The following is an 8565-nucleotide window of genomic DNA, read 5'->3' as shown; positions in this document are numbered from 1 at the left end:
AAAATGTCTTTGTATATTGCTAAATAATTAAATTGCACAAATATAGTTGGGGGAGCCGCTTCAGCTGACAGAAAGGTGGCAGCCTTCCATCCCACAATGACGTCTCACGCTTCAATTACATGTAAGCTATGAATTTTTTTCTTTAACGACGATGAATTAAAAATTTAGCCTGGCAGTTAGTTCATGTGGGGGAGCCGCTTCAATTGGCCAGGAGGTGGCTGCCTTCCATTGTACAACGCCGTTTTACGCTCTTTTTACATATAAAGCGATCATTATTTTTTTATTTTGTACTGATATTAAGTTGCAATCGTAGCAGTTGCATGCAAACTATACATTTTATTTTTTGGTCGATGGTTTATAGATCTGTCATGATTACTGATGTGACTCAGCTGTGCCCGCTCAATTGGCGCCAGCCGCCGCAGGTTCTGATTGGCTCCCTGTCACCGTTTGAACCCAGTCCTGTCTGTCCCCTGTTGTCAGTCCGTCTGCGAACCTCAGTGTATACTAGGCAAGCCTTTTTCGACCCTGACTCCCACTTGTCCCGTTTTTGCTCCTGTCTGTCTCCGGCTATGACCTGTTTTGATCCTGACCACGTCTATTCTCCCGTCCCGGCTTACGACCTTTTTGTCCCCAACTACGTCTACTCTCCCGTTCTGGCTTACGACTCGTGTCTGACCCCGACCCGTTTTTCCGTCCCTGACACCGCCATCGCTCGCAACGGAAGATTTACTTCCGTGTTAGGATCACAATCAGAGTAGGAGAGAGACTTGCGTCCCGCGTCCAGCGAACACCGGATGGTGGGTGCAGCCCTTCCTCTTTCCTTCAATAATACTTGTGGTAAACGCTACGCAATTGAGTCCTGTTTCTGTTCTGGTTCTGACAAGATCCCTTAACCGCATGGGTTGTCATGGCACTCCCTCCAGATATTGTTCTGTATTGAAACTAAATTCCAAATATGACTGGCAGCTATCTTACACCGTCCTTACCCTGTTGTTCAAAGTCAACTGATGCTCATGACCCTCATGAATAAGGAATTGATTTATGACTGAATACAAATTTGACTTGTTGATTAATGCTAATACTCTTGCTTCCAGTACTCGTTCGGGCAATGGAGAAAAATAAAAATCCTGCATGTTAAAACAGTATAGTCGAGCTGAATCGTAAAGCAGAGTGCTTTGTTCCGTGCAGTCTGCCTGACAAACACAGTACGATACTAATGTGCCTCGATTCAAAGCGAATCGATTTCAAAATGTAAAAGGCGCTCGTCCCTGGCAAGCAGATTTTATACGTATACATTATTTCAGAAAAAAGCCAGCAGAATAGAGCAATACAAATAAATAAACATTTAAAAAGAGGCTAAGAAGAATACTGCATGTGAAATGCGCTGAAACTATATTCTCCAGATGAAAGCGTTGAGAAGAAATGTCAAAAAGAAACAAAGCAGTCAAGAGGAGGGGGTCGGATGGGACTTTCAACCCAACTGAGTATCCCTGGAAGAGGGCATAAATTCAGGTTTTCAACCCAACTCACTTACAACCATTATTAAGAAAAATAAAATTTTACCACAGCTATGGGCCAGTATTTGTCCTGTTAGTTGTTCGAGAAACTGCAGGAATAATTGTTAACTTTAAAAAATGATAAGCCAATAGTTTAGAGGACACTCAAAATAAGGAGAGAAGAAATCAATAGATTATGAACTTGCAAGGAAATCAGAAGAAGACTGTACAAAAAACCCTTACAGTGCCAGATTACAAATCTGTTCTCAAGATCCTCCCCTGAACCTTTTTTATAAAATGTCCTACGTTACAATAAGCACGCCTGCCCCAAAAACAGGAGTATTGTTTCACAGTGCATAGTAGTCAAAATAATAAAAAACAATGAGGAACAATAGTCAAAAAAAAAAAAAAAAACTAGCATACTTTGCAATCTCCTTTGCAGGTCTCCAAAATTAAAAACAGATCAGAAGAATAAACATATCAATAATAATTTCCATCTTATTATTTTTACATGTACAATCAATTATTTTATCTACTTAACTTAATCATCCAAGAAATGTGTAGGATAAAATCAATATAGACAAAATCTGACTTTTCTAGGCACATAGGAACAGCATAAGAACTGACCACACTCTCACATTGTCAATAATATGGACATAGTAACTGCATAGAAGCTGTTGTACCGATACCGGATACAGGAGAAAGATACCGGACAGGGCAGGAGAGACAGAATCGATACTGGATACTGGAGCAAGATACCGGACAGGGAAGGACAGGCGGAATCTATACCGGATTCTGGATACACGAGGACAGGACAGACGGGATCGAGACCGGATACTGGAGCAGGATACCAGACAGGGCAGAACAGACGGAATCGATACCGGATACTGGATACACGAGCAAGATACCGGACAGGGCGAGACAGACGGGATCGATACCGGATACTGCAGACTGGAGCAAGATACCGGACAGGACGAGACAGGCGGGATCGATATCTGGTACTGGAGACTGGAGCAAGATACCGGACAGGACGAAACAGACGGGGTCGATACCGGATACTGGAAACTGGAGCAAGATACCGGGCAGGACGAGACAGGTGGGATCGATACAGGATACTGGATACACGAGCAGGATACCAGACAGAGTCAAAATACAAGTCTTGCAAGTGCAGAGGTTTGTTGACGGACTGACAAGGAGTGAATGAAAGCACTGAGTTTAAATAGGAGGGAAGCCAATCAGGCAACAAGCAGCAGCTGGCGCCAAACGGGCGGGCCCAAGTGAGGGCAATGGGCAACCGCGACATAAGCAACAGAGAAAATTGACATCAACCCAATGGCCACATACAAGTAATAACGATGGAATATTTTATTAAATCTCAATTTTTTGTTCATTTTTCCATTTATTTTTGTCATGTCTTGCATGGTTGTCATGGCGCCCAGCTGGCCTCGCCCCTTGACACCGGCTGAGGCGCATTGGACTGATTGCTCTTGGAGTACTTAAGCGCTTCTTTTGGATCTGCCCGCTGCCAGATCATTGTTTAACCCCCGTTGAAACCCTGTTCATGCCCGTTTGATCTGAGTAATGCCTAGTTTGTAATTTTGATTGCCTTTGAACCTGTTTTGTTTTGTTTTTGGTCCGTTTGTGCTTTGGACAACTTTTCTTTCCTAATTAAAGTGACAGATCGTCTACACATATGAGTTCCTGCTTCCCGGTCCGCTTCTTGACAATTTTACCTGAACTATGCCAGGGAATATATAATAATAAATGCTTTGGGTTGGTAGTAGTTCTTAATAAATATGTTAGTCCGAATAAGGGTAGTTTTGGGGAGCAGTGGTATTAAGTTATTCTTCTTTTTTCAAACGGTGTATTGTTTGCGTTTGTAAAAATTGAAAAGACTTAAAATTTCAATATACTATGCCACACATCGGAAGGAAAATAAATATGGCATTAAAAAGCAAAGTGTTGCCTTTTCCATTTGCAAAGAGCATTTGAGAGCGTCATAAATAAAACTGAGGAGTGCGTGTGTGAAAATAAATGTCATATATCTTTCACAATTCATCTTTTAGTTATTATTTAATGTCTGCATTGAGGGCAGATCTACTTCATTATTTAATTGTATTGTGAACCCCCCAGAATAAGACATTTATTCCTTCTGAGGTGATGATCACAAGGGGGAAATGTTGAATGGCGGGGTATGAAACCCTATGGTAATTAGCCAATGCTTTCCAAACTCCCCATTCCCCAAGGTAAAAACATTAAAATAACTAATTGGATATAGATATTAGTAACAAAATAGTATATAGTATTTACTGCTCATATGGAATATGCATCTACCCATTTACTTTTATACATACATTTCTGTGACCTGAGCTGGTACATTGGAGTTTGTGGGTGGATGCAGACGGAGGAGGAAATGGTGAATAAAAATAAAACTGATTTTAAAACTTACACTTGCAAGGATTGCCATTGATCTTAATAATTGGCTCAATCATCTATTGGTTGCGATCATATTCCTAACCAAGGATAGCAATGCTGGTGCCTTCTTCATATTTATTCATAACTGCAAGCTTCATTTCCATGGTTTTCATTATATACTTCTTTACTTAGACTCAAATTTTGGGACTCAGCTAATAAATACAAATTTAAAAAACAGTATAATATCACACTTACTAGCAAAGTCTTTACAAAGCACACAACCTTTTAAACTGAACTAAAAGAGTGGGAGGGAGTTGCAAAGTTTGAATTTTGTATGTTTTGGGGGGAGACTAGTGCATCATTGTTAATCTGGTATGATGGAAAAAATGACGTAACTAGGGTCCCAAAAAACATTTACTGTAATCCCGCCATTACGTTGTATTTCATGGGTTGAAAAATATTCAATAATCCATTATCCCCAATCACATATTGCTGCGAGCGGGCAGGTCACTTTTTTATCTGTTCTGTCCACCAATAAAGGGTTGTTGGGAGGCGTCCCGTTCTGGCCCGCCTAAAATAAAATACACGTTTGTGGCTGCGATCTATTATCCCCAGTCAACTTTTCCATAGAGCAAAGGGCCGGCAGAATTTGTGGATTTTTGCATATTACAGGGGGGATTTTGGTAAGAAAAGAAGGACATCTGAGCCTTTAAGTGTTACCTGTGATGTTCCACAGGGTTCAGTACTTGGCCCCCTTTTTTTCAGCATTTACATGCTTCCATTAGGTGATATTATTCACAAGTATAATATCTGCTTCCATTGCTACACAGATGACACTCAACTATATTTTCTGTTGGAGGAATCTGCAACACTAAACTGTGGAAATTTGGAGGCCTGCCTCACTGAGACAAAAGAATGGATGTCGCTCAAATTCTTGAGCCTTAACTCTGAAAAGACCGAAATGTTAGTTATTGGTCCATCTAAATGCCGTGACTCTATATTTCGTGATGACAATATCTTGTATTATTTGCCCTCACGTAGGTTTTAGGTCAGGGGATGGTGTCATAATAGTCTGTGGTTTGCAATAATCACTCTTTGTGATTAAGGGCTATACAAATAAACATGACTTGACTTGATGACAGTATTTCACATCGAAACGTAAAAACGTAACCCGGGGGTTTGCTTTCATTCCTAAAACTCAATGACCGATCAAACTCTGCTTGCATTCCTAAATGAAGGTGCATCACTCCCAAGCCTTGAAGCATACAAAAATGCAACGAATGTGTTCCTTCACGCTGACCCTCACTCGCTTTCCCATCAACGGCGGCCGTTAAAGCCATAGGACTTAAACGAAACTTGTGAGAGATTATTAAAAGCCACTCTGCTGGCTGGACACATTTTGGCCACTTTGAAAAAGCTCTTATCTCAAATCGCCCGAGGACTCAAAGACACACTTGGGACCATAACGGCAGAATCGACTCACTGATTCGTTCACATGTGGAAAAAAGGTCAGACGTGCAGTCGTTCCTCCCAGGCCTCAATTCCATCATTGGGGCGGTCGGAAGAAGCTGTGAAGTCTCTGTTTCGTATGTGCAGGGAAGGTATAAAACTAAAACGTTAAAATCGGTTCTTCTGAGGCTATTACTGGAAGATGCCTTTTTATATTTAAGAAGCTTTGGTGATTGCTTATAAAAGGAGACCATCTGTAAAAGTCGTTGAGCTGCCAGGTAAAAGATGAATTCCGTTTTATGCCAACCCTTGAGGTGTCCCAGGAGTGTATTTATGTTCTCTTATTCGCCCATTATAGCATGAGAATCTTGACTCTTTCATGATGAAATACATACTTTAATATTTACAATACTGTTAAGCATAAGTTGTTAATTATCATTCATTAAATTGAATATTTTCTGTCATCTGCAATTAGACATGTGAGTGTCATGATGACTGATTAATTTCACCCGTGCAAGCTCGTTTGGCGCCAGCCGCTGCGGGCTTCCTGATTGGTTCCCCGTCCTACTTAAGCTCAGTCCTTTCACTCGCCTGTTGTCAGTCCGTCAGCGAACCTCTGTTTTCACAAAGCAAGCATTTATGACTCTGACTCCCGTCGGTCCCGCTTATTCACCTGTTTTCCACCCATCTGTTCCTGATTTTTTGTCTCCGGCTACGACCCGATTTTTGACCCCAACCATGTTTTGATCTCCCGTCCCGGCTAATGACTCGTTTTTTGACCCCGACCAGGTTCTATTCTCCCGTCCCAGCTAACTACCCGTTTTTCCGTCTACTACACTAAAATCTCCCGCTCCGGAAGATCCACTTCCGCATTCTGTGAGCAGCTTGCTTCCCGCGTCCAGCGAGGACTGGATCGCGGGGCTGCCTTTCCTCTATATTTCAATAAACTTGTGATTAACGTTACGCTTCTGGGTCCTACTTCCGTTCTGGTCATGTTAGCTCATTTTAAGTGTATTTTTTACCATTTTACAATATAATATATTTATCCTGTTTTACTACATTTTACATATTAAAGTAAGAAATATATTTGTATAAAAAATTATACAATATAGTATAGGAATTTTCTAATTTTAAACTTTTATTATTAATATTTATGTCTCATCGCCCTTTTTTAAAAAATTCGGATGAATATTTAATTACCAAATGTTTTGTTGGAAAATAAGGGAACAAAATGTATTAATGTAAGGCACCTTCAGTTTACAGCAGATTGCATATAATTTTCTACATTTTAAGTATTTTTTTTGTTTTATTATATATTTTCACTATCATAATACAAAAATACATTAAAAATGACAGTTTTCCAGGAAATGTATTTAAACTTTTTTTTCTATAATTATTTTACTTACTGTATATTTTTCCCTCTCGAAATAATAAAATCCATCAAAAGCAGCAAAGGTATCCAATTTGGCATTTTATTTTTATGAATATATTGTTTTTAACTTCATACAATATTTATACATTTTTCTTATTATACTATATAGTATATGTTTTCCCTTTAAGAAAAAAATAATTTAACAAAATGCCAAAATTAACAAATTGTCATGACGGGAAACCAGCAGCGGACCCAAATGCATAACGATTCACACAATGTTTTATTCAGGGATCGGGAAGTCGGGGCGAGAGTAAAAAGACAGCGATCTGGTGCTGGGCAGAAGGAGAAGGAAGCCCACGCGATCGGTGACAAGTGGCAAGTCGGGTAGCCGGGACAGAAGAACGAAGTGTGGTCGTGGATTGGAAGCAGGTCAGGCAACCGGAGACGATCAGGGACAGGGGATCGATACAGAAACAGGAGACGGAATCAGGAAGGTAAAAAGTGCTTGCCTTGCATGTGCTGAGGTCCGCTGACGGACTGACAAGGAGTAAATGAGAATGACTTGCTTAAATAGGGAGAGGGCTAATTAGGGATCGAGTGGCAGCTGGGGCTGAAAGAGTGAGCGCAGGTGAGGGCAATTAGTGGGCATGTGACAGAATCGTGACACAAATTTGTCAGAAAATGTCCTCATTTTAAATACATTTTGTTATCTTCATACGAATAATTTATTCCATCCTGTAATTATTTTTCTTTTTTATGTAGTTTCCCATCTTAAAATAACAAAATGTATCAACAAGCTAAACTTATTAACTTTGCCAGATCATTTCCTGATTTTAATTATGTATTTTCTTTTTATACAATACTAATGCATTTTTTTACTTCTGGTAATTATTGTGCTTATTTTCTATATATTTTAACACATATTTCTAAAATATTAAGAAAAGAATAATAGAATCCACAAATGATCAACATTATCTGATATAGTAGATAGCAGTTAATGAGCATTATCGCTCTTATTTTACTTCCTAAATTAATTATACTTCTAAAAAAACATTTTTAATATGACTTTTTGTATTTTGGGACCAAATGTTCTTTTGCATTCCGTACAGTGCTAAAAATGCTATACATGTTTTACCAAAACTTGTTTCTGAATATAGTCCAAAATATAGATAGTCAAACCAAATAAAGTTCTTCCTTTTATGTTCCTCTGCCCACACGACAGCAATGGTTCCAAATATAGTAATTTTATCGTAGTTAAGGTTAAGTTATATTGTTTTTCATACTTGTGATCGGCAATAATCTATTCAGGCCTGAATATAATCATATAATTAAATATAATAATTTTTTTTAGGTATATTTCGCATTTTGAGATGAAGTTGTTACAGATGGTCTACGTTTTTACGCATCATCTTTCTTTCAAATATTTCAAATGTACCTCGCACTAACAAGTTTGAGGAAAGTTAAAAAAAACCGAACCAAATAGATCTTAATGTGTCTTGCTTTTGTAAGTGTAGACAAACTGTGTCTCGCCGCATGTTCAACTGACTATTTGGACGAAGAATCAAAAGCTGAAGAGGGCAGTTGTTTTGTGGAGTTTTATTACAAAGAAACAAAATAAGAAACCGAATATTCTGGGCTTGTGTTTAGGACGAAGTCGTCCCTAAACAAGCATCAAAAAATGGCTGACCATTGTTTTTATTGGAAAGTGGCATGGATTGACAAAAATGAAACTTAACCAAAATGGAATTTTCCAGTAAGTAAGGGAGTCACATTTTTCCCTTTGCTAACTGGATTTTGCAGGTGGTATGACATTATGGCAAACTCAGGGGCAGA

This window comes from Urocampus carinirostris, chromosome 15 (genome assembly GCF_059441175.1).
Source record: "Urocampus carinirostris isolate Australia breed hairy pipefish chromosome 15, RoL_Ucar_1.0, whole genome shotgun sequence".
Lineage (NCBI taxonomy): Eukaryota > Metazoa > Chordata > Actinopteri > Syngnathiformes > Syngnathidae > Urocampus > Urocampus carinirostris.
Note: the sequence above shows the minus strand (reverse complement) of the source record.